Source organism: Macrobrachium rosenbergii, chromosome 7 (assembly GCF_040412425.1).
Source record: "Macrobrachium rosenbergii isolate ZJJX-2024 chromosome 7, ASM4041242v1, whole genome shotgun sequence".
Taxonomy (NCBI): domain Eukaryota; kingdom Metazoa; phylum Arthropoda; class Malacostraca; order Decapoda; family Palaemonidae; genus Macrobrachium; species Macrobrachium rosenbergii.
In genome coordinates this window covers 17290001-17315000 of record NC_089747.1, presented here as the reverse complement: position 1 = coordinate 17315000, position 25000 = coordinate 17290001, and the positions used below count along the sequence as shown (strand labels likewise).

The 25000-nt window shown below is 35.3% G+C and overlaps 1 long non-coding RNA gene across 2 annotated transcripts in view; it reads left to right on the top strand.

Annotated features, from left to right (window-relative positions):
• Positions 1-25000, top strand: part of LOC136840207 (uncharacterized) — a 360918-nt gene that overhangs the window by 177809 nt on the left and 158109 nt on the right. For both annotated transcript variants that reach the window (XR_010853558.1, XR_010853557.1), the window contains exon 2: positions 6211-6278. This is a non-coding gene — a long non-coding RNA (uncharacterized lncRNA). The remainder of the gene's footprint in view (positions 1-6210; positions 6279-25000) is intronic.

Below are 25000 nucleotides of genomic sequence, written 5' to 3'. Positions count from 1 at the left end.
CCCACAAACCCTGGTTTTCCACTGTTGTCCCCCATAATTATAGGATGTAAGGGGTTCCAGTATCTTTACTCAGTTATTACAGAAATAAATGTCAGAAATGTTTGAAACACTAAAAAATTTCAAATCTGCCATAGTAATCCAAGGTACAAGAGTTATAATATGTCTGCTCCAAAGGGACCAGGACCAGGAACTGAAGGCGGTTTTTTATAGCAGTATCTGAATTCCAAAAACCTACCTAACAGGTGAAACTTGGAACAATTGAAAATAACAAAAGACATTTCAAATTCTCGAACCATCCTTGGCAGCAGTACACTGACACAAAATAAATCCAGTCAGGGGCCCCACTCATGTGACACTGGAATGTAAACAAAGAACTTGGAAACAATCCAAGTGGGTTACAACATTCGTCAGTAGATATCTCTAACAGTAAATTTGCCATAGGTTTATTATGATTTTTCCATCAAGCGTATCAAGGAGCCTGAAGGTAAAGCATAAAATTTTAGTATTGAGGACCAGTATTAAAGTGAAATATAAAGTTTTGTCTATTATAGTTTTGAAACATGGATTTGTGCAGAATAGTTTATAAAAATGAGATCTTTAAAAACATTTAAAAGTTAAGAACCCCTCTGGGAAACCATGAATTTTTAGTGGGAATAGTATAACAATGAGTATCATAGCACGAGTTTCTATAACAACCAAACAAGGTTGATTAAGTAACACCCTCGTAGTCTGACAATAGTGTGGATACTTTGAGAAACCACAGTTACTGGGTATTGGGAGAAGTAAAAAACCAGTGAACTATATATGGGAATGCATCCAAACCTAACCCAAAATAATGTACCTGGTCTTACGTGACTGGCTGACTGCCTGTACCTCCTTACCTAATCTGTTTTAAAGCACAGTAAATTATAGAGGAAATTACAGGGATGTATCATAATCTGACCATCTGTAGCCTAACCCAACTAACAGCTCAACTTCCCAGTATGTATATGACAGCAAACCATTTTACCAAGGGAATAAAATGATACAAATAGTCATTATAGGGTTACTGTGATATATTACTCAAAATGCATTGAAGGTAAAGACTGGTAGTTCATGCAGCAGTGCATGAAGTCAACAAACTGGATAAATGGCACGCAGTTTAAAATAAGCAATAGCCAAGTACCTTACAAAAATTATTTTTCCGGCAACTATATGTAGGTAACAAGTTTTGGTATGGGCCAGGCTCAGGGGCCACAAAATTGACACGGGTTATCAGACATGTGGTTTTATCCTTCAGAAGGCAATTATATGCTTCCCTACAAAGATGATAGTGATGAGAGGCTTGGTTTTCTCGTATTATAATATTTAGTAACATCTGGTTCTGCACAGCTGTTGGAACAAAACAAAAAAATTGTCACAACAAAAGCCCTCAAACGCTCACTGACCCACTATAATTCCTCCACGTTTATGGTCACAGCAAAAGCTGCACCAGTCATAAAGTGTCATTTGTTTCAATTCAGTTACAGAAACTTATAGGCAATTCAGCTCTCAATTTCTATCACAGTAAAAGAGTGGCATGTGTTTGGGACAGCTGGATTGGAGTTCTTGTTTCCTTGTGAATGTTACAAAGTTGCTCTGACACAAATTACAAATGTGGCAAAGTAGTACTTAACTTTGTGATACCATCACTACCAGCTATCATGACTGGGCAGCCAAGGTGTCCAAATGGCAGTTTTGCTTATTGGAATGTGAAATTTGGCACATGCTCTGGGAACTTGTCATATGATTGGGCATGGTTTAAAATTCACAGCGCAAAGTTCCACACATAATGGATAGAAAAATTCAGTGTTGACAGAGCGGCTCATAGTAACAAACGGATGAATGCACAGTTGTGGTATTGCAATACTGCATCTACAAAGAAGTAAGCAAAACTGAGAAAAAAAAATATGACCCTTAGGTGAGGTAGAAAGAGATATGACCCTTGTATGAGAGGTGAGCATTATGTCAATTATTTTTTAGGTAATTAGGTTTTATTACGGAAACTATCTCACTACTGTCGCATTACTGTATTGACATCCATCGCAATATTTGTTCTTCAACCTTAATATCTTCGTATAGAGATAATCTGTGAAATTACTCTTTTTTATCATATACTAAAATCCTTTCAGATTAATAGCTATCAGTGTATTGGTAGTGTACAGAAACTGACTATACGTATCATTTTCGTGACTGATGGTTACCATTGACCAATTAGGAATAGCTTTTCAGACATTTTCTCTATTCCACCAGAGATGTCTTTCCCCTTTTGTGGTGGTCAGTAGGTGGTGCTAGTTTCACAAATTCATTGCTTCATTTATATAGGACCACAATGTTTGACAAATGCCACTTTTAAATGCACATCACTGGGTGATGTTTCCTTTGGTAATGTTTGGTTGACTCATAACACATCCAGTATGTCGATTCTGCCCACATGGGGAGATCACACTCAGAAATCAAACTACCAGTCTTAAAACTTCCTCCAAGCAATTCTTTGCTGTCCTGTCTCCGTAGTGGGCTCTGTCTTGCTCATGTTCATGACGCTGAGGAAGGCTGACTTCTCTTAAGGGGTTGAATGCATTTTCCCCCGTTATGTGTTGCATCTAGAAGACTTCAAACAAGATTTTTCTACACCACAGGCTTTCCTTTACCATTAATCACTTGATGATGGGGATTTTTTCTTTTGAACCTGAGATTTCTTCCTTTACTCTGCTGAACTTCGAAGCTTGATCCTCTGACAAGACATGAGACAAAACCTTCCACCCAAGAAGTGTATACATGTAAAGCACAAAGGTTTGTGTTCTCATAGGAGCATATTGCAAATTCAAGGTAATCTGTATCTTCTTTGGTATATAAACGTAAAGGCAATCACAATCTCCTTTTTAGCCGGTTATCCCTGCATTTATTCTTGTATGTAGCTGAAGAAAAAGTGATTGGCGGGTTTCCAACAAGTGAATGGATATACCTCGCTAGTCACGTACCTGCCACCGTTAACTACCTTGTTTCAAAGCTTCAACGACTAAACCATCTGTCAGCGAAAGTATTCTAAGCGAAATGCTTCAGATTTGTATATATAAGAAAGATGTTAATTATCTTGAATTTGGAATATTTTACTTAAGCGCTACTATTACAGGTTTGAAATAAAAGAAAAAGCTGGGACTAGTCTTGGGAAACATATTGAATTGCTAGTAGCTGCGAACTATTATATGTTACTTTAATGGGATATACTTAAATATTTAGGATCATATGTGACAACAATTTTCGTAAAAGAGGAAAACATAAGTAAATCATATGTCGATGTTGCTACAGATAAATCTCTTCACGAAGAAAAGTGTACCATTAAAATACAAGTTTATAGGCTTTTGGTCATCGTCTTTCGTGTATTTATTAGAGGAAAAATAGATAACTTATTTAAATCCTGCCGAAATGTTTGAAGAAAAATTGCACTTTTTTTATATAGCCTTCAAACGCGGAAGAGTTGTGTTATTTCTTTTTCTATTTTCAAAAGACAAGATTTCTATAGTATTTTTGCTCACCTTTCCTGGAAAGTAAGTCGTTTCTCCTGGTCTTCATGTATGTGAACCCCGTAGGGGGTTAGCGCCGTTAGTGCACCTCACGCGAGGCACTGTAGATATTACTTAAGGTTCTTACAACCCCTTTCATTTCTGTTACTGTATCTCCATTCATATTCTCTTTCTTCCATCTTGCTATTCACCGGGTCCTAAGAACTGTTTCGTAGCGCAACTGCGAGGTTTTCCTCTTGTTAAACCTTTCAAATCTTTCTACTCTCAATTTCCCTTTCAGCGCTGATTGACCTCATAGGTCCCAGCGTTTGACCTTTGGCCTAAATTCTATATTCTATTCTTTTCCATTCATGTAGGTGAAAGTGAACATTGAAACAACTACGCGGTACTTGATGGCTTACCTCTCCGAGACAGTATAATGCGTGAGGTAAAAAATACTGTATATGTATATATATATAAATATATATATATATATATATATATATATATATATATATATATATATATATATATAGATAGATAGATAGATAGATATAGTATATACGATATGCATGTATTTGTTCTACTTGCTGATTACATGATTGTTTTCTCTCTCACTCTCATGTGTCTGTATATATGTATATTATATATGTGTGAATTTTTGTCATTTAGACATGCGTGACTACTATATGTTCGCAGTATTAAGCCAAAAATATAAATATAATCGAATTTACTGTACCTTGTAAATAACTTACCATGTGGTCTAAGTCGACCCTGTCGTTGTATATAAACCAAGGACCTAGGTTCGAATCCTGGCCGGGCAAGGTGCCTTTATCAATAATAATTCCCCATGGTGCAAGTTATTGTCAAGGTATAGTGAATTCGATATTAAACGATATTTGTGGCTTAATATTTGTGAAAATAAATGTCTAGTGTGTATATATATTAATATATATAAACATGAATATATATTATGTGCATGTATGTATTTATCTATAACTATACATACATATATATACAAATATATACATTTATATTTATACATTATATATACGTACACATACATACTCGCACACAATTGTATGTACGTTATGTGTACGAAAACATCTTCCTGATGTGTGTGCCTCTTGCTGCTTCATTAGATGCCCAATAATTGCGGTTGATGAAGCAGTTATGAGTAGAGGAGAGTCTCAGGTGTAACGTTTCTTCCTCGGCTCTCATTATCTCTATCCCTATCGCATCACCATATGGAGACCCTGCAGTATCGTCAGACAACATGTGTTGTTTCCTTTGCGCGCGAGAGAGAGAGAGAGAGAGAGAGAGAGAGAGAGAGAGAGAGAGAGAGAGAGAGAGAGAGAGAGAGAGAGACGCACACACACACAAACACACATATATATATATATATATATATATATATATATATATATATATATATATATATATATATATATAATTTATATATATATATATATATATATATATATATATATATATAAATTATATTGTATATGCATGTGTGAGGGTATATATATATATATATATATATATATATATATATATATATATACATATATGTACATATAATTCATATGTATATATATACTGTATACACATATACAGTGTTCATACATTTATCGCAGCCAGATATGTATGTATATGGAAAGAGAGAGTTTGCATTTTTAATGGACCTACCATTTAAATAAAGTGCCGTTAGATGTATGTTTGTTTAATTTCATTAGTTACAAAGAGGAGGAGGAGGGGTGCATGTTTGTGTGTGTGTGTGTGTGTGTGTGTGTGTGTGTGTGGAGATTGAGATATTTTGTATGGATCAGATGCCTTCCTTTTAAGTAAATAGAATTTTGTTCTTATGTTTGTTGGGTAATTTTATCAGGTTGTTAAGGGCTGTGTGTGTGTGTGTGTGTGTGTGTGTGTGTGTGTGTGTGTTTGGTGATTAGAAGGCATGGTTATCAAGTAACCATTATTACATAAATTTATATTGCTGTGTAATTCCATTAAGAGAATGAGGATTGAGTGTGTGTGTGTGTGTGTTTGTGTAAATGTGGAGAGAGAGAGAGAGAGAGAGAGAGAGAGAGAGAGAGAGAGAGAGAGAGAGAGAGGGAGGAGTTTTTGTCACTTACGTACAATTTACATAAAGAGAATTAAATGCCTATGTACTAGTATAGTCTAAATATCAATAATTTCGTTAAAAGAGAGAGAGAGAGAGAGAGAGAGAGAGAGAGAGAGAGAGAGAGAGTCTATTCATTACCTCTGCGTACCCTGGTGGAAAGAAAGATCCTCCAATTAAATTAATCGATTTACCTTGTTGTGGGAGTGACCTTTCGACCGGCGGTCAAATTGCCCCTCCGGCAATCGTGTCAATAATTCACTGGATTCTCTTTTCATCCATTCCAGCGAAATCATTGAGGAAATTATCTTGGTGTTGGATGAGTTCTTTCATTTCAACGTTTCTGCTCTTATGTCGTGTCAGTTTGCCTTTGGTTAAAAACATTTAAGGTCTTGTACACGTGGATGGGAAATGAATAAATAGATAATATTTAAGATTAGGATAAATAAACTTTTAAGGAAATCCCTTTCACATGTTTATTATTCGGGGTTGTAACATAAAAGAAATTATTTTTTTAACCTCGTTGTTTTGCCTCTTATGTTGAAAATTCACTTTTATTTGCAGATTCGTATGCAAAATAACGAACTTGATGAACATCGGGGCGATGTTCTTCATCATTCCAGGAAGACGAGGTGAGTTGAAAACTTTCGTGTTATTTGACGCCACCATTCGATAAACAAATGAGACGATGTCATCATTATTTTGCCGGGTAAGCCTCTAAGAATGTTACTCCTTCGTTATATTATATACCGGAAAGCCGTGGGAAGAATGTTATGTAAGGCTCTTCGACAGCATTTGGGAGACGCCCCTTTGTTTTTTAAGGTCAAGGGCGGGGCGCTGGGTAAATAACCGCATAGGTGGAGGTCGAAATCAGAGCGGTCGATTTGGGGTTCGATTCTCTAATATGATTTGATGTCTCCTAAGCGTCGTGTTTTTGGTTTCTTTACGATTAAGAGACACAGACGAGTTTGGCTGCACAAGTCTTCCTCTGTCACTGCAAGAAAGTGGTTTTAATGCACTTTTCAAGTAATGGTAAAACTGCCATTTTAGACCAGACTGGTTTAATGGTTCGTGAAGGGAGAGATTGTAATTTTTTCTCTCTCTCTCTAGACCACAAGGCTAAAACCACACGAGTCATGAATTATACGAATTTTTATTTCAAGATGAGTTTCCTCAGTCAGTTCATTTGTCTGCTCACCGACTGGATAACTCGAAAAATGTAATTATCATCATCCATGTAACATAACATTTCCGTCCGTTGGTTACAAGGAGAATATTTGTTAAAAAATGTCTCATTGACGTCAACATTAACTGTAAACGAAAACATTTCGAATGAAAGTGGAACAATAAATTAAACTTTTTGATGGTTCCTACGGGAAATGGTGCTCCATACACCCAGACTCATATTTAAAAAGAAAAATTCTTTAAAATTAGTTTATTTTTATCAAACAGTATCCAGTATGAAAATACGCTTATATGCGTCATGTCTAATGCATACGAGTGTATGTCTGTGTATCTCCCATTTTACGTATACGCATACACACAAATTATCCCTGGGTCACTACTTTGGCTTGAAGGTCATTTATGTAGTTTCCCATCTGCACGATGAAAGAAAAATGATAGAAACCCAGATTGTAATTATCATTTGCATATCAGAATGATTTATGGGATGCACTATAGGGAAGAGCCTGTGCTGAAATAACATCAGCTTAATCTCAACCAACCGACCACATTGTAAGTGGGTTGTCACTCCAAATGCCACAGATTAGCCAAACAGCTGTCGTGTCACCATACAATAATGGGAAGAAAGGCAGCGTATTTTTCACCAGAAACTGGCTTATAAGAATCAATATAAGAATCAAAATAAAAAATCAGTATAAGAATCAAAATAAACTTCGGCGTTACGATGTTCCTGCAAAAAAATTTCAAGGCCAATATAGCAGTTGCTTAATGTATCGACACTATATATATATATATATATATATATATATATATATATACACATAAAATTATATAGATATACGTGTATATATATAAATAATATATATATATATACATAATGTACATACAATCACATATATACACATATGTTCGAAATGACCAGACCACGTGCAGTATGTGTATATATATGCAGATGTACCAAGGGAGGAATTAGACAGTTATTAGCTTCGTTGGTTCTACCACAAACAATTTAACAAAGTACCTTGTTCATACTTCAGCCCACTGGTTGGCACCATTTCTGATGCCAATGTAAGGAAAGAACGTAGATATGATAAGTAAACTAAATAATTGTGAGTTATGATGTGATACCTATTGATGAACTGTTAGGATTTTTATCTGATACCCCAGAGAGTAGACAGTTAGATATACCATTTTTCACGAACACGTCAATAAATTCGATTAAAACGCGTGTAAAAGAATAAAGGTTTAAATTATACGGGAAATTTTACTCTATAAAGTTTGGTATGGGCAACCCTTTATTGCCATATTTAAGCAAGTTTTTTGGGGAATATTTTTGAAATCATTATTAAACGAAAATCATTCCAGGCGATGTAGTGTGGGCCGCGTATTTTGACGAGACAGTATGCGTTTGGCCAGGGATCGGACGTTCAAATATTTTCTTTGATAGATGAAATGACTTGATCCAATCAATGAAATTCAGTTTTGCAATGGAAAATGACGGTAGCCTAACCCTTTTTGGGTTGCCTAATGCACAGCGGCAGTAATGGGTTTAAATATGGTGTGTACAGAAAACCTACCAGTATGACAATGCACGTTTTGTCCTATTTAAGGCTATGATGTAAAGAATTAAAATTTCCGAATCCAAGTTTTGAAGAGTATCACATATATGTGACATAAAGTACATCGATGACGAAATAGATATAACCATTGATAAAGAGGAGAAATGAAAATACCCTAGTCCTGTTATTAGACAGTGTATTAAGAGCGACAAAAAGAACTTTTTATGATACCAGGGGAACCTGAATCAAAAATATGTTCATGTACTGCTATATATTAATAATTTCATAGATATTCCCTCTCCCCGAAGACTTTGGAAGTTACTGTAGCGTTTAAGAACGATAACTCCAGGACACAAACACTCATCAGGAACTCCTCAAATAATACCAAAAGATGTGTATGTCAGATTCAGTATAAAATCAGCAATTTTTATTTTAGCAGAACTGGAAAATTACTGGAAAAGAGAACAGAAAAAAACATGTATGAGATATGCATAGGAGAAAGGGTCAGTTTTCATTCATGTTATTAAAAACAATCATACAATCAACTGGACAGCAGATAAAACGATAGTTTATTCCATTAATATGCTGGACAGAACTATCATAGAATCCATTTTTAAAAAAGTAAGCTTTTGTAAGAATGTGAATATCACCAAGGAAAGTATAAACTCTATCAACATATTTAAAATATAAAATGTATAGATTCTAAAGAAAAAGTTACCCCGAGTCTATAAACTGAGGCATAATCCCACCCGCATATATATAAAAAAGATTTGTAAATGGCGCACTGGCCTCAGACACTGATGCGTTAACACCTTTTTTTTTTTTTTGTGCTCGCCAGTTATGAATATTTTTCCAATCTTCGGTATGTTCATTTGCACTGTCATTCTAGTTTAAAATTGTAAAATTCTACCACTGTGTATTAATCCTCTTGCAGATGTCCTAGAAAATTGAAGGCAAAACTGATCATACCAATGTCTCATTTTTCTCTGTGTTGCATATACATATCTCTAAACTATATTTTTATATATATTTATATATATATATATATATATATATATATATATATATATATATATATATATATATATATATATATATATATATATATACGTATGTATGTATGTGTGTGTGTTTGTGCGTTCGTTTGGGTGTGCGCGTGTGCACTTGTTTTAATGTAACACTTGCTCTTGTGGGTAAAAATATTCAAATTTCATTACCACCTCTTTGTTCATTTGTATGTCTTTATCGTCTTTTCAACTCTCTACTTTCATGTGAAGGCTGTCTACCTTTTGGGAAGTCATTTGGTTTGGAGCAAGTGAGGGTGCCTGACGCAAGGTAATTTTCCGTTTCTTGCTCGTAATAAGTAATATATATATATATATATATATATATATATATATATATATATATATATATATATATATATATATATATATACTAAATATATATATATATATATATATATATATATATATATATATATATATATATATATATATATATATATATCAATGTATTATATGTGTGTGTGTGTATGTTATGTAATGAGTGTTTTGTTCTCATGCATACACACACGCACACACACACACACACACACACACATATATATATATATATATATATATATATATATATATATATATATATATATATATATATATATATATATATATATATATACAACTGAGTGTTAGTAAAATAACTGATAAAACTGTGAACATAGAAACATACAGATTATTATGTTTGTGCTTCTGGCAAAATAAGTTTAATAATGACTCTCTTCCACCAAGAGTGTGGTTTCAAAGATATCGCTTGAGAAAAAATAATTGAACCATTAATTCTTTGTTTAGCTCATTTTGGGTGAAATCTCAGCGGATTCATATCCGTTGCAGGAAAGAAATAATTGACCAGCGTTTAATGCTCAATTTACTACACTACCACTGTGAAGTTCAGGTTGTATGTTTACTATTTTACTGTGCCCGTGTATTCATTTCCTTAGCCAAACACTTTGATGATACATCTTGCATTTTGTAAAATGTTTTATAAAAACCATATAGACGGTGACCGCCCTATAGTCCGAAGGCCCGATAGTCCGAAGGTCCGATAGTCCGAAAGTCAGAAGGCCCGATAGTCCGACGGACTGTAATCAGCCCCCCCACCCCTCCATAGCTAATACGGCAAAATTGTAACCAGTAAATACCCATAAAAATACCAACATAACGTACCCTAGGGGTGTTTACTGGTTACAATTTTGCCGTATTAGCCATGGAGGCGGGGGGATTAATCAGTGGGGGATTAATCAGGCGGGGGTGGGGGGCGCTTGCCTCGGAATGCCGGCTTAGACCTACGACTATCGGACCTTCGGACTATCGGGCCTTCGGACTAACGGACTGTAATCATATAGACCATAGGACATTTGAGAGGTAATATCTTACTGTTTTTCTAATTTGCAATATATTGTTTCACAGTGACTTCCTCAGGATTAAAATATACTGCTTGAGAAACACTTCTTTTGGTCCCCTCTGTATTTTCAAGTTCGGGAACTGTTGCTTTTCCTCTTTTTACCAAGAGGTCAATGATATTTTTTACTCAAGAAGCGAGTAGTTTGTGAATACCGGCGATATGGGTCATGCTGAAGTACAGTGAAACCATATGTAAACGAACTAAGACTGGGCACTTTTTATTTTACGTTCATTGTATCTCTTCCTGCCGTATATTGGTATATAGAAAGTTAGACACTTACTGTGCAAAATAAGATTCAAAATTCTTCTAAATTTTGCTGTTAACCCATTTTCGTCATATACGGTAGTTCCAACGAAGTAAGGATAGTCTGAAACCACTATATGTATTCCTCTTGTTCCCTCTTTCTCTCATTATTAGTATTATCATAAGGTCTTCAGGTCCTCCTCCAACCCTCTTCCCTTCCACGCAGACCACAGGAACCTCCACGAAACCCTTAATCTTTAGAGACACTTCCACTCCACTCCCATTGTTTTTCCCCAGCGTCACTCCCCCTTTTTCGTTGTTCCCGTGTGTTCTTCTTTTTCTGCTTTTCCATTCCCTCATTCACCTCTTCTCCTCTCCTATTATCCTTCTCCAGTTTCGCCATTACCGTAGCTTATCTCTTATCATATCCCACATTCTGGGAGGGAAATTACACCGCCAGTCCTGTCATAACGTCCTGTTGGGTTCTATGGACCAGCGCTCAAGGAAGCTTACATTGAATGGCGGTTACAGGCCAACTCTCTCTCTCTCTCTCTCTCTCTCTCTCTCTCTCTCTCTCTCTCTCTCTCTCTCTCTCTCTCTCTCTTCCAGAGCTCCCTGATTTTGCATCTGTTTAGGTTGCATTGCAGGATTTTTGGAGTGTTTACCATTTGTTTATTATTTTCACACACATATGTATAAGGATATATGAGTGAATATATATAGGAACAAGCATTCATTCAGTTGCTGTTCAAGTTATACCACTTGCAATAATGTCTAGATTTTTATGGGCTATAGTACCTTAATTTGAATTCATATTACTAATATTGTTTGTATGATTTAATTTTCAGTGGTTATTCATAATAATTTAATATAAGTCTAACAAGTCTCCTTATTATGGAACTTAATCCTTTGCCTCGAAATCAGCGGGGTTTTGATAATCCTCCTTGGTCTAGATCATAGATCTCGAGAGAAATTGAGGTTCATTACCGGTTTACTCGAAGTTCAAAATTGAAAAGGTTCAGCCATGTTGGTCCGACTTATTCAAAGGTCAGGAAGTCTCAGGCGTTCTAATGGCCTATTGAGCAGAGTAATTGCTGCTTTCAAATTTTAAATCGAAAACTAGCGTTTACTAGTTCTTAGACCCGCTTCGGTCTTAGTCTGTGAGGTATTTGTGCCGTGTGAACTTCACGTTTTCCAGACGGTTTGCTCTTATCTGCAAACAATAAACATCTGCTGTTGTTTTCCCGTGTGTATCTACTTAGTAGTCTTCTTCATGAGGGAGTGGTTTTATAGTAGAACCATATGTATCTTTCAAGTTCCACAACAGAGACCAAAAGCTAGAGGCTCCGTAGGGGGTTAGTGCTGTCAGTGCACCTCATGCGGTGCGCTGTAGGCATTACTTAAGATTCTTTGCGGCGTGCCTTCGGCCCCTAGCTGCAACCCCTTTCGTTCCCTTTACTGTACCTCTTTTCATATTCTCTTTTTTCCATGTTACTTTTCACCCTCTGTTAACAGTTGATTCATAGTGCAACTGCGAGGTTTTCCTCCTGTTACACCTTTCAAACCTTTTACCGTCAATTTCCGTTTCAGCGGTGAGTGACCTCATAGGTCAGTGCTTGGCCTTTGGCCTAAATTCTATTTTCAATTCAATTCAATAGCTAGAAAAAGTATACCTTAGTTTTACCAGACCACTGAGCTGATTAACAGCTCTCCTAGGGCTGGTCCGAAGGATTAGACTTATTTTACGTGACTAAGAACCAATTGGTTACCTTGCAACGGGACCTACAGCTTATTGTGGAATCCGAACCACATTATAGCGAGAAATGAATTTCTATCACCAGAAATGAATTCCTCCAATTCTTCATTAGCCGGCCGGAGACTCAATAGCTAGAGAAAACATTTATCTACAGTATCATCAACATCAAGTCGACCCTATTTCACACCTTGTGCCATTAATCTCTGTCGTTTGTAATCTCATGTTCCTTCGTATTGTAAGAGCCCTTTTGTTCTAACACCTTTCTTGTTTATGAAGTAAAGAATATTTATGTGAATGTATTTAACTGAAGGTTGCCTACCATTCGGAAATGCCACGTTGTAAGAAATCACGACTGATTACCGTAAATTGCGCCATAACAGATGCGTACCATTACCAGAATTTCCTTTTCGTTTATTACCACAACTCAGACTTGCACTTTCTCTTGAAGGCCGTTACTTTCATTTAAATTTCCCGCTCACGAAAGGTTAATTTGAACTGCGTTGTACCGTCGGTAATTTCGTGTAGTTTTCTACTGCAGCCATCCATAGTTTACGTGACTTGTTAAAAATCCCAGTCTCTTTTAAAAACAGCCAGTTTAAGATATTAGTTCGTACTTATGATTCACAACGTATCATGAAATAGTCTTTCTTGCTTTCCGGAAATGGAAGAATTTTGGCTAAATACTTGCCCTGTAGGAGGGTGGTTGGACCCTGGGAAGAAAGGGCACAGGAGAGGAGGAGGCAATCGGCAATCGGAGATCTTCATAAAGATTCGTCGTACTGGAAAATAGAGCAGTAGTGGAAAACGACATTAGTCCACGATTTTCCCCCGGCTATTCACAGCCTAAACGCCAGAAAATGATTTCAGATGACTTAGTCATGTGAGATTAAAATTCCTTTCAGGCAGACCACCGTCTGTCTCGGAACCATCGTGCACAAAGGACTTGCATTTGAATTGCAACTTTTTGCAGACGTTTACGTGTATGTTGTCACGCATGTCAAAGGTTCAAAAGTAAGTGTGGATAACTATATACGTGACTTTTGAACACACACACACATTATTACACACACACACACATATATATATATATATATATATATATATATATATATATATATATATATATATATATATATATATATATATATATATACAGTATATATATATATATATATATATATATATATATATATATATGTGTGTGTGTGTGTGTGTGTGTGTGTGTGTGTATGTATTCTTTGTGATGATGTGGCAACTGGAGAAATGTCTGGAGAAATTTAATATGAATTCACTTTTCAAATGACCTGGACCCTTTATGATGATGCGTTCTCAGAATGGCACATGTGCGGGTCGTAGAGGAAAGATTTACATTTCCAAAACTAGTCAGTCTTTATACCATTCATCCTTGATATTAGTCACCCCGGGAAATTATGCAGATTGGTTATCAAGTGTACATAACACGCATACATTTTATACCCTATTTGAATATATGCATACATTTTATAAGGCATTGGAATGCCATCTAAATGCAAAAGCCCCTTGCAGTGGCTTATTCGTATCTAGTATTTTTATTATTATTATCATTTCATTTGGCAGATTCTGCGGTTGTTTCATTATTATTTTTCTTTGAAATAAGTTTCTTTGCACTGGAATGAAGTCATCTAAATCATGGTCTGGAAACTATATTTGATCAGCTTAGTTTTACTCGAAAGGGATAATTGTAGAGAATAACAAAACGGCAGTCACCATTATAATCATCCTCTGTCTGCTGAGTTCGGGATGAAGCCACTGCTAAAATTCCAGGAGCAGGAAGTCGATCTACCTTCTCATATAAATACCAAGTCATTCACCTACAGTATATCTGACATGCACTCACGCCTTTTTGAGATGAAATTGCTTAATATGTCAACCATTAGCAACAAAGCATTTCCTGGGTGCGTCTATCTTTTCTCTGAGGACTTCGAAAGTATAAACTCGTTTCACCGCACCATTTTCTTCCATTCTTGTAGCCGCAGACAAAACCAAAACAGTTGTGGGGATGTTTTCATCCATGCTATTTATACCGGTATATGTTAACCTATAAAATGTTCTTGTTCTGTATTTTAAATTTCAATATTCAATACCTCTACTCCTTCAGCATATTTAGCAATCATTTCTCTCTACGAAATTGTTCAGCTGTCCGGCCCCCCTCCACTTCAACTTCCGTCTGTTGTAAATTTTCGTCGAGTTTTTGCTGCCCTGCTAATAGTACCTATAGCTTGTCAATAATATTTACTCTAAAGGGCCGTACACACGGTCAGTATTACTCTCATTATTTTGTGTACTGTCAGTAATACTGGCGGTGTGTGCGTCATACTGAAGTACCATCAGTACCACAATATGGTGGTTACCGACTTCAAAATCCAGTCATCAGTATTTGGGCGGGCCTTATATTACTGATGGTGTGTTCACTGTACTGTCATTCCCATCAGTACTATCCAAGCTGCTGTGGTAGTTACAATGGCAGGAAAGGAAGAAGGGAAGGTGGATCTTCAGGATTTTATTCTATTATATCGTCGCTTACCAGAGTTGTGGAATATTCGGAGTGAAAATTATACGAAAAGAGATATGCTCTCTCTTTATTCCACGTTTTACTAGAACGCAATAGCGACAACCTCTCGATGTCGGTTACTGAATTTACTGACACTTCACTCATTAATAAATACTGAACGTGTGTTTAGTGTACTGACAGTACCAAAATAATGACAGTATTTTTAGTGACAGTAATACTGATCGTGTGTACGGCCCTTAAAAAAACACCTTTGTGAATAGACCACTATCATTTCATCGTTCAGGCCCACGTTCACTGTTACATCCCAGGTTACATGAACGCTGTGACATGAATCATCCATTTTCTTTTCAGCAGTCTTTGAATTTCTCATTCCTTTCCTTGATATGAATGATAGTTATTGTCCGCGGACTTCATCCAATTATCCTTCAGTTTAAAAGTGCATATCGAAGTAGTCATCACCGCCCCACACGCCCCCAGAAAAAAATTGAGAAATCTGCAAAACACACGGAGATACAGAAAAACACCATCGTGGCTGCGATAAAATTACAATTTTTGACGATTTTGGATAATATGCTTATATATGGAATTGTGATGAAAAATTATAATTACGAACAAATCTTTTGACATAGTTGATGATCGGTAAATAACGTATATTATGGAATGCAGTATGTTACGAGTGACAGAAAGCTTTTGTTGCAAAATTCCCTGAATATGTAGAATATATTGAGTTAACTTTGTAACACTACAGTCCACAGAGTACATTCTTAGTATATTTGGGTTTTTAAAATTTATTTTCACAGCTCAGTTACGCATGCTTTGCAGACTTGTAAAGATTGTGTTTATGGTTTAGGACGATTCTCGCTTTTTCTGCAATTCCATGCATGTTTTGTAAATTCGTCAAAAAAGTAGGTTTCTTAGATTATAGGATGATTTTTTTTATTTCATCCTCATTTAAGATGTAATTTGTATCATCTCATATTCTCCTCATCGGAGCAGCGGAACGAAAAAAAAAAATACTGTCTAGTTATCCTCATTTGTCCTCAGCACTTCAAAGGATTTAAAGTTTTAGGAGTAAATTCTCTGTAACTCATGGCTTAATTAGGTTTTAAATTTTCAGTTGAATCAGCCGAGAATTTCTTTCTCATATAGTTTTGCTTAACAATATGGTCATTCCAGTAACCTTTTATTCAATTTGCCATAAAATTTTATTAAAAAATAAACCAAGTTTCTGTAGTAAAACCATCATTCTATTCTATCGCAATACTAGGTTTTATTACAGTGGAAGGTTCATTTCAATCTCCTGTAATTTATTCAATATCTTATTGCATTTTGTATCGCAACATGAGCTTTCTTTCAACCTTTCTTTATCATTATTACTTTTATTTTGTAGCAACCTGGATATTGTTTACATCGCATGCAAAGCTTTTATTTATCAATGTTTATTTACCTGCGTATTTTATGCTTTATAAACTTTATATCCTCATTTTCACGAACCAACAAACATTTTCGAGATTATAGCCCTCCCGAAATCTCTCTCTCTCTCTCTCTCTCTCTCTCTCTCGCCCGTGAATTTTTCTGGAGCTGATGATGATGATGATGATGATGATGATGGTTGTGGTAGTGTTCGAAGCCATATCGCTTAAGCATGGAGTTATTCACCTGCTGTTTGCCGACCCGCCAGCCAGATGCTTGTGTAGAATTTGAATAATGTAAGGCCACTGATTATTCATGATTTTATTCATAGTATAACCGATTATTTAAAACTGCGTGGAGGCTCCCGGGGAAGTTTCGCCGTGGCGTACCGATTTTCAAGTCACTGCGGTGGATAGCCGCTGCTGCCATAAATAATATCGATGCTTCTGAAATATCCATCAATTCTTGGGCGTTATACTACTTCCCGTGTATTACAGATTCTGCGTCGCCGTTTTTGTTTTTTTTTTTTTAGTTACGACATGAAGCTCAATTTGCAGTTTCGCAAAAGAGGGAAGGGTTTTGTGAATATATACAGTACTGTGTGTGTATGTATGTATATGTATATGTATATATATATATATATATATATATATATATATATATATATATATATGTATGTATGTATATGTATATATTTAACTATATATATTTATATACATATATATGTGTGTAACAGTATGTACAGTATATAATTATATAAATATATATATATACATATATGTATATATATATATATATATATATATATATATATATATATATATATATATATATATATATTGTTTGTATGTACAGCTGAAGTCTGTAATATTTTTGTCTCTAAAAATATGTTGAGGATTCTGCCTGGCATTATGCTGAGAAAAAGAATAACAAACGCATATAAGTACATTGTGGCAAAGAGAAAATCTGTTTTAATTACAAAGATACGTGTGTGTGAGACATGAAATATGACGATTATTTCAACATGGAGTACAATATATATATATATATATATATATATATATATATATATATATATATATATATATATATATACATATATAATATATCTATATATATCTATATATATATATAATGTGGTGTGTGCATTATGTATGTAATTTAATATATATATGTATATATATTCAATATATGTTTATATATATATATACATATATGTGTATATATATACAATGTGTGTGTGTATTATGTATGTAATTGAATTGGAGACTGTTAAACATTAATGCCAAAGCATTTTATTTTTAAAATGCATAGTATTTTGTTTTTAAAGGATGCAAGGGTTTACGTAAAACACACCGAAAATGAAATATAAATTTTATTGAGGGTTAACCAAGAAACTATACATAAGTCTTTTGCTATCTTGTAATGAATATTTCGTTATGAAAATATCTGTTGTTCGATAAACCGTATGAAGCATAGTATTTCCTTTTTAATCCCTTCACTTGACTGCTTTTATTATTTGATGACGTCGCGGCAGATTAAATTCAGAGTAAAACGAACAGAAGCAAACGTAAAAAAACAATTCACTTTCATTTTTCGGTAGTTTGAATATGTGATTTCCGGATAAATCATTTTACAATATATCGAAATCATTGCCGTTTTTCTGGAAGTGAAGAAAAGTTTGATTCACTTTGAAATTTATTCTGGTAAAATTAACAAAACGCTTAATTTTTATTTTTACTATTTCGTACCAGTGAAATTCTATTCTACGCGTTTGGTCATGTGTTAACAGAATTCTTAAATGCTAAAGAGTATCGTGAACTTTTCAACATTGTTTGAAAATGTGACAGGAAAAATAACTGAATTGCTAACCGATTGAAATTGTAACTGGAAAAGTAACTGAATGGGCTAACCTTATTTTAAGCTAGTTAATTTTTTGTATGAACTGAATAATAATAATTATAATAATAATAATAATAATAATAATAAAAGAAAAGTAACTGAATTGCCAACTTTATTTCAAGATAATGGTAATTAGAATGGCAATTTCCTACTGTTTTTCGAGTCTGCAGCAGATTCTGTTTCACAATGACTTCTTCAGGATTAAAAGAAAGGGCTCGAGAAACACTTCTTTCGGTCCCCCTCTGTATTTCCAAGTTCTGGAACTTTTGCTTTTCCTCTGTTTACCAAGAGGTCTGTGGTATTTTTTTTTATCTCAAGACGCAAGTAGTTAGTGATTACCCGACGATATGGGTCATGCTGAAGTGCATCTGTTTCGAAAAGGATGCGAGAAGTCGAACTACTGCGTTCGTTCTATTTAGGATTTCGTAGATCTCAGCGAGTTCAGAGTCATTGGGAGGACTGAACTGAATACGAGTTGAATCTCAAATTCATAATCTTCATCAAGAACATTTAAATAATGACGCAAGAATGGGCACTACTTTTTTCAATCATAATCAGATACGGACAATAACGGGCAATAATGCCCGTGGGAATCTACCACAGACATTATTGCCTATTCTAGTCAGGTGGATGAACTTCGCTCTTGAATAGTGTTCATCCTGGGAACGTATGGCAGTTACCATTGTTCTGTAGTCTTTGTTTTTTAAGGTTTTTCTTCTGGTTCAGGGTGTTTTGAACTCCGAAATATAATACGTTATATAATTTAATTTATCAGTTGTACTGAAATGTTCCTATAATAATTATTCATTCAACATCGTAAATATTGTGACGTTATAGTGCTCCATGTATTATTTCACTGCCATGAAATGATTTTGTTTTCATGAAAGTTTTTCTAATAATGAAAGAATGTTTGTAGAAACAAAACAAATCATTTTAATCGCACGGTCTCTCTGGAGATCCATCAGTGCTGAATAATAGAAAAGTGATAATTTGACAACCTTTGTAAAATATATAAAAAAAAAAAAAATGGCAAGGGAAGACATTTTGAAAAAGTAAAAAATATTTTTTCCGAACGTGTCGTTCTGAGGTCAAGAGCTTTTTAATCTCTTTGAAATCCCACACAAAATAAAAAAAAAACATGTAACCTTCAGCTGTCGGCTCAAATTAATATTTTATAGCTGTATTTCAATATTTGTTTTTCCAGGCTAGGGATGGTAAAATGTTTTTGTATTGGAATACTCTCCTTTTTTGTGTCGGAAATGTTTTCTCTTGTTTATTTTTTCATCAAATGTGATTGAGCTTTATCAAAAACATTTTCTAAAGGGCTTTTCGATGATGGAGACGGTGCTTCAAATATAGTTAATGGCGTTTTATTCTAAAAACCCTAGTTGTTGATATTCAGAATAAAAAGTTTTAAGAGAATCTCGCGAGCTTTATCGAAATCCCCAGCCAGTATTCCTCCCCCTCCCACCTCCCCCACTCTCGTCCCCCACCCCCTTTAAGGGGAAGGGTGTTGAAAATCAAAATGTATATTTGCCGAAGGATGCAGTATCGTAGACGATAACCTTTTTGTCTGTGGGAGTTCCCGTCAGGTTGAATTAAGCAAGTAGCCACACCTCTCTTGCAAATGCCTTGTCGATAATTTGAGGGTGGAGTTGTGGTAGACGTCTCACAGGACACCGAATGTACAAGGGTATTTGCTAAAAAATTTTTTTTTCTTCTTTTTCTAGTAGTCTGAAATTACTGACAGCAGTTTACTTTGTAACACGGGATTGTAGTTTGGACTTTTTTCTCTTAATCAGAAGTTACTGATAGGATGTTTCTAGTTATTTAAAAATTAAGCCATTTCGAAACTGTCCAGAAATTGATAAGAATTGTTGATGCTTGCCAACTGTATTACATAAAATACTTCATATTAAAGTTATATTAATCATTTTTCCTCCTCCTCCTCCTCCTCCTCCTCCTCCTCCTCCTCCTCCTCCTTCCAGTTATATTGTGTAACATCCATTTGTATATTAAGGCAGATTCCTTTCTTCTGCGAACACCATTTTGCACAAGTTTATGTATCTGAGAATTATGTGCTGTTATATTATTAGTAGGCCTCCATGGATATTAAAGTTACATAATGATTAGTTGCGGTAGGTTATTTCTTAACGTAATTTTGTGGTTTATCTTATACAAAACTTCGAGCAACGTATCTTGCTTAACTTAGATGAAACCTTACCTCCACTGATTAATAATTGTTTGTCTATGTACTGTACGCCAAGTCAGGCCATCTCTCTCTCTCTCTCTCTCTCTCTCTCTCTCTCTCTCTCTCTCTCTCTTTACAAATCCAAAGTGTTATCAGTCTACATGGTAAGGAGTTAAATTTACAGCGGAGTCAATATTCTCTCTCTCTCTCTCTCTCTCTCTCTCTCTCTCTCTCTCTCTCTCTCTCTCTCTACAAATCCAGTGTTATCAGTATACATTGTGAGGAGTGAAATTTACTGCAGTCAACATTCTCTCTCTCTCTCTCTCTCTCTCTCTCTCTCTCTCTCTCTCTCTCTCTCTCTCTACAAATCCAGTGTTATCAGTATACATTGTGAGGAGTGAAATTTACTGCAGTCAACATTCTCTCTCTCTCTACAAACCCAGTGTTATAAGTCTACATTGTAAGGAGTGAACTCCACTGCAATCAAAATTCTCTCTCTCTCTCTCTCTCTCTCTCTCTCTCTCTCTCTCTCTACAAATCTAGTATTATAAATCTACATTGTAAAGAGTGAAATTTACAGCAATCAACATTCTCTCTCTCTCTCTCTCTCTCTCTCTCTCTCTCTCTCTCTCTCTCTCTCTCTCGTTTTTCGAATTAACAGCCTAGCATTTTCATTTCAATAGGAGTGTGGATACGATCAGAGACCCGCTGTAGAAAACTCTTTTTCCCCATTAATTTCAATAAGAGAGCTTAATGACTTCGGCAAAATGCTGTCATTTATATAAACAAAGAGGAATCCGCTCAGAGTTGATTTGCCTTAATAGTCTTCATGAATTCGGCATTATCGAAAGGCCCGAGTTTGTGTTTTCAGCGGTATTTTTACGATCATTCTTTGTGGGGGGGGGGCGGTTAATGTATGTTTTAGTGTTGCTTCGGTCGTTCGTAGTAAGTTTATGTTTAATATATGTGTCGTTTTTTATTAAATACCTTTTGTCGCAGCATTTGGTGTTATTTGAAAATTTTCTTCTGGGAAGTATCTTTTTTTTATGAGTATTACATTCTTTTGATTTATTGGCAGCTAGTTTAATCAGTATTTCGATTGCAATATAATTCAGTCGTTAGATTGCGTCACACGGTCGTAATTTTTAACTTTCCGTATTTTGGCTGCGTCATTTAACTGTTATTTCGTTACTGTTTTGTGTAGTTTTAACGTTACTTTTTCGGAAGTTCTAATTCGCTGCATTTCACGGCACTTGATTTGACAGTCTTGTCTACTCTTGAATTTTACATTTGACGTCTCTTCTTTTGTTTAGTTTGGTTTTTGGAAAGTGAATTGTTCCTGGTTAATGCTATTTAGGTAAAGTTATTTTGGGGGCGGTTTTGAATGTGAAGGATGAGGTTAAAAAACTCGATTGTTAAAACGGGCTTCATTGTTTCTTTTCAAAATCTTATCTGTCATTTCAACTCCACAAAAACGTTTCATTATAAGCTAAGACTTACATTGGCCACCAAAATTTTATTGCATTACCGAAAATTGAATATCACTTCACGAAGGTGGAGAGTGAGTGTGTGTGTGTGTGCGCGCGCGTCTTTTCATCACCGAGTATGATGAAAGAAAATAGAAAACTCAGTACAGTGAACATAGAAGGTGAGGAAACTCGTCAATTAGACTCGTCCTTCTATGATCCTTCATTACCGAGAGAGAGAGAGAGAGAGAGAGAGAGAGAGAGAGAGAGAGAGAGAGAGAGAGAGAGAGAGAGAGAGAGCGAGCTAGCTTCACCATCCTTTTATACCCTGTAGTTGAGAACAAGATCCATGTGAGTAACCTTTGGACCCTGCTTGAGAAATTGTAGCTCGATATTTGTAAACCTATGCAATTGGTACCCCTCCCTCTCTAGGGGATTGCTAATGAAATTGGTTGAACGATAGGTAAGTATTCTTATACCACCTGTGTTGAATAGTAAGTTTGCCATATATATATATATATATATATATATATATATATATATATATATATATATATTATATATATATAATATATATATATATATATATATATATATATATATATATATATATATATATATATATATATATATATATATTTAACATGCACTGTTTTCCTCCATGGAAGAGTATGATACCCTTCTGGTTCTCAGCAGGTGTCTAGAGATAAGGTTGCTAGCTTCATGGGATTACAAGCAAGATGCTGCAGTCTGTTGATGACTGTAATTAAGCTGCTGACCAGGATGTGTAAGATATATGTGAATGATGGAATGATTCCTTAGGAATACATGAGAGGAATAATTGTACCTTTATGTAAGGGAAAAGGTGTTTTTGGCAATAGTAAGATTACTCACCATACCAGTGAAAAACGTGGTGGTGTTTTCCTTGAGAGTAAAAGATACATAAAATAAGGTAGGTATAAAGAGTAGGTAGATTTACATAGGGAAGACTGATTGGTAATTTAGTGCATATCGAAGAGCTACGTGAAAAGTTTTAGAATAAAGGAAAAATTATACGTGTAGCTTGCGTGGTCTTAGAAAAAGCTTTCGATAATGAGCAGAGAATCATTTTTGGAGGGTGAAATCTGTGGTGTAGAATGTAATTTGTGATCAGAAGTGTTTATATTGTAAGGTTATGCAGACAGAGTAGTGGCTGGTTTAACGTAAAAATGGTCCTTGGTTAAGTTTATATGTCTTCATAGCTGACTGATATTTTTAGGGATAGAATGATGGAAGAAGTCAAGAGAAAGGATGGGAGATATGGATCAAAGTCCGTGCAATTTGAAAAGTCATGAATAGAGCACAGGGTGGATTGAGTATTAGTATGGAACGTAAAGGAATGGAAGTGTCTGGTTTGTGTATGATTTGGTAGTCAAGGTAAAAAAAATGTTATAATGAAAGAATTGGTGAATCGCAGATTAAGGGAAGTAAGAGGGTAGGAAGATCTAAGCAAAAGATAACGGGGAGGAGTGAGCGATTGGGAGTTAAAGTGGGGATAAGTGATTTCATTGTTGAACCGTCAGTCTTTTACAGAAATTATATGTTAATGTTGAAAGCTAGCGAAAAGAAAAAAAAGGGAAGCTTTGCAGAAGAATGCTTACCTAACATATGCGGAACAAGAAAACTTGGCAGGGTTGCCTCATTCAGCTTTACCTCTGAACTATCTTCCACATTCAGGAAAATATTCAAAATATTCATTCCGTTGACCCAGGGCTGCATTCACTTTAGACAGCATTTATCCAGTTATATATTTATATATTGAGGTCTATTTTTCCCCTAACCCTTTGCTCTGCAGTAATGGTACTTCCCTATAGAACAACTTGCTGTCTCAAAGTCCTTGCTCACCATCTCTCTGTTTTCGTGACTCGCCTTCTTTTTCTCTCTTTCTATTTGAATACCCTGCCTAAATCTGGTAAACCTGCGTATGAACTCCTATATCATGCAGTTGCAACTTCCTGTCTCGTTTTCCTTTACTAAACCTCTCATTTCTTCATTACACCACTTAGTGTTTATATTCTTTCTTCTTAACCCCCTTACACCCACAGACACACTCACATGTCTGTGTGACCCTTTGATGGAATTTTACATAATCATTTACTCCTTTCACCTCCTTGTCTCTAAGCTTAGCCCATATTACATCCATTTTCTCTATAAACTTCCCCAGTTCCTTTTTAACTCATCTTAATTACATTACAGCTACATATTCACTTCTTCCTTTCCAGCTTGAACTGATATCTCTCTTAACTTTTTTGCTTATGAGTAATGATCAGATATACCTACAGCTACAAATATTCTCAGCATTATTGTACAGCCATCAACTTGTTCCTTCATTTGCTCTGAATTTACACAAACCGTGGCATTATTTTTCTTGCTATATTATTTTTTCCGAGCACACTTAAAATTTAACCTCTTAACCTCTTAGCCAATTTAACCTCTTAAGCAAGCATTTCAGCAATGAAACCACTTTCCAAACATTTGCCCACAGCTGTCTATTCTTATTTATTTGTGGAACTCCATACTTATCAGGAGTGCGAGACCCAGCCCCAATATTATTTTTCAACATAGTCACCCTTAACTTCAGTGCTCTTA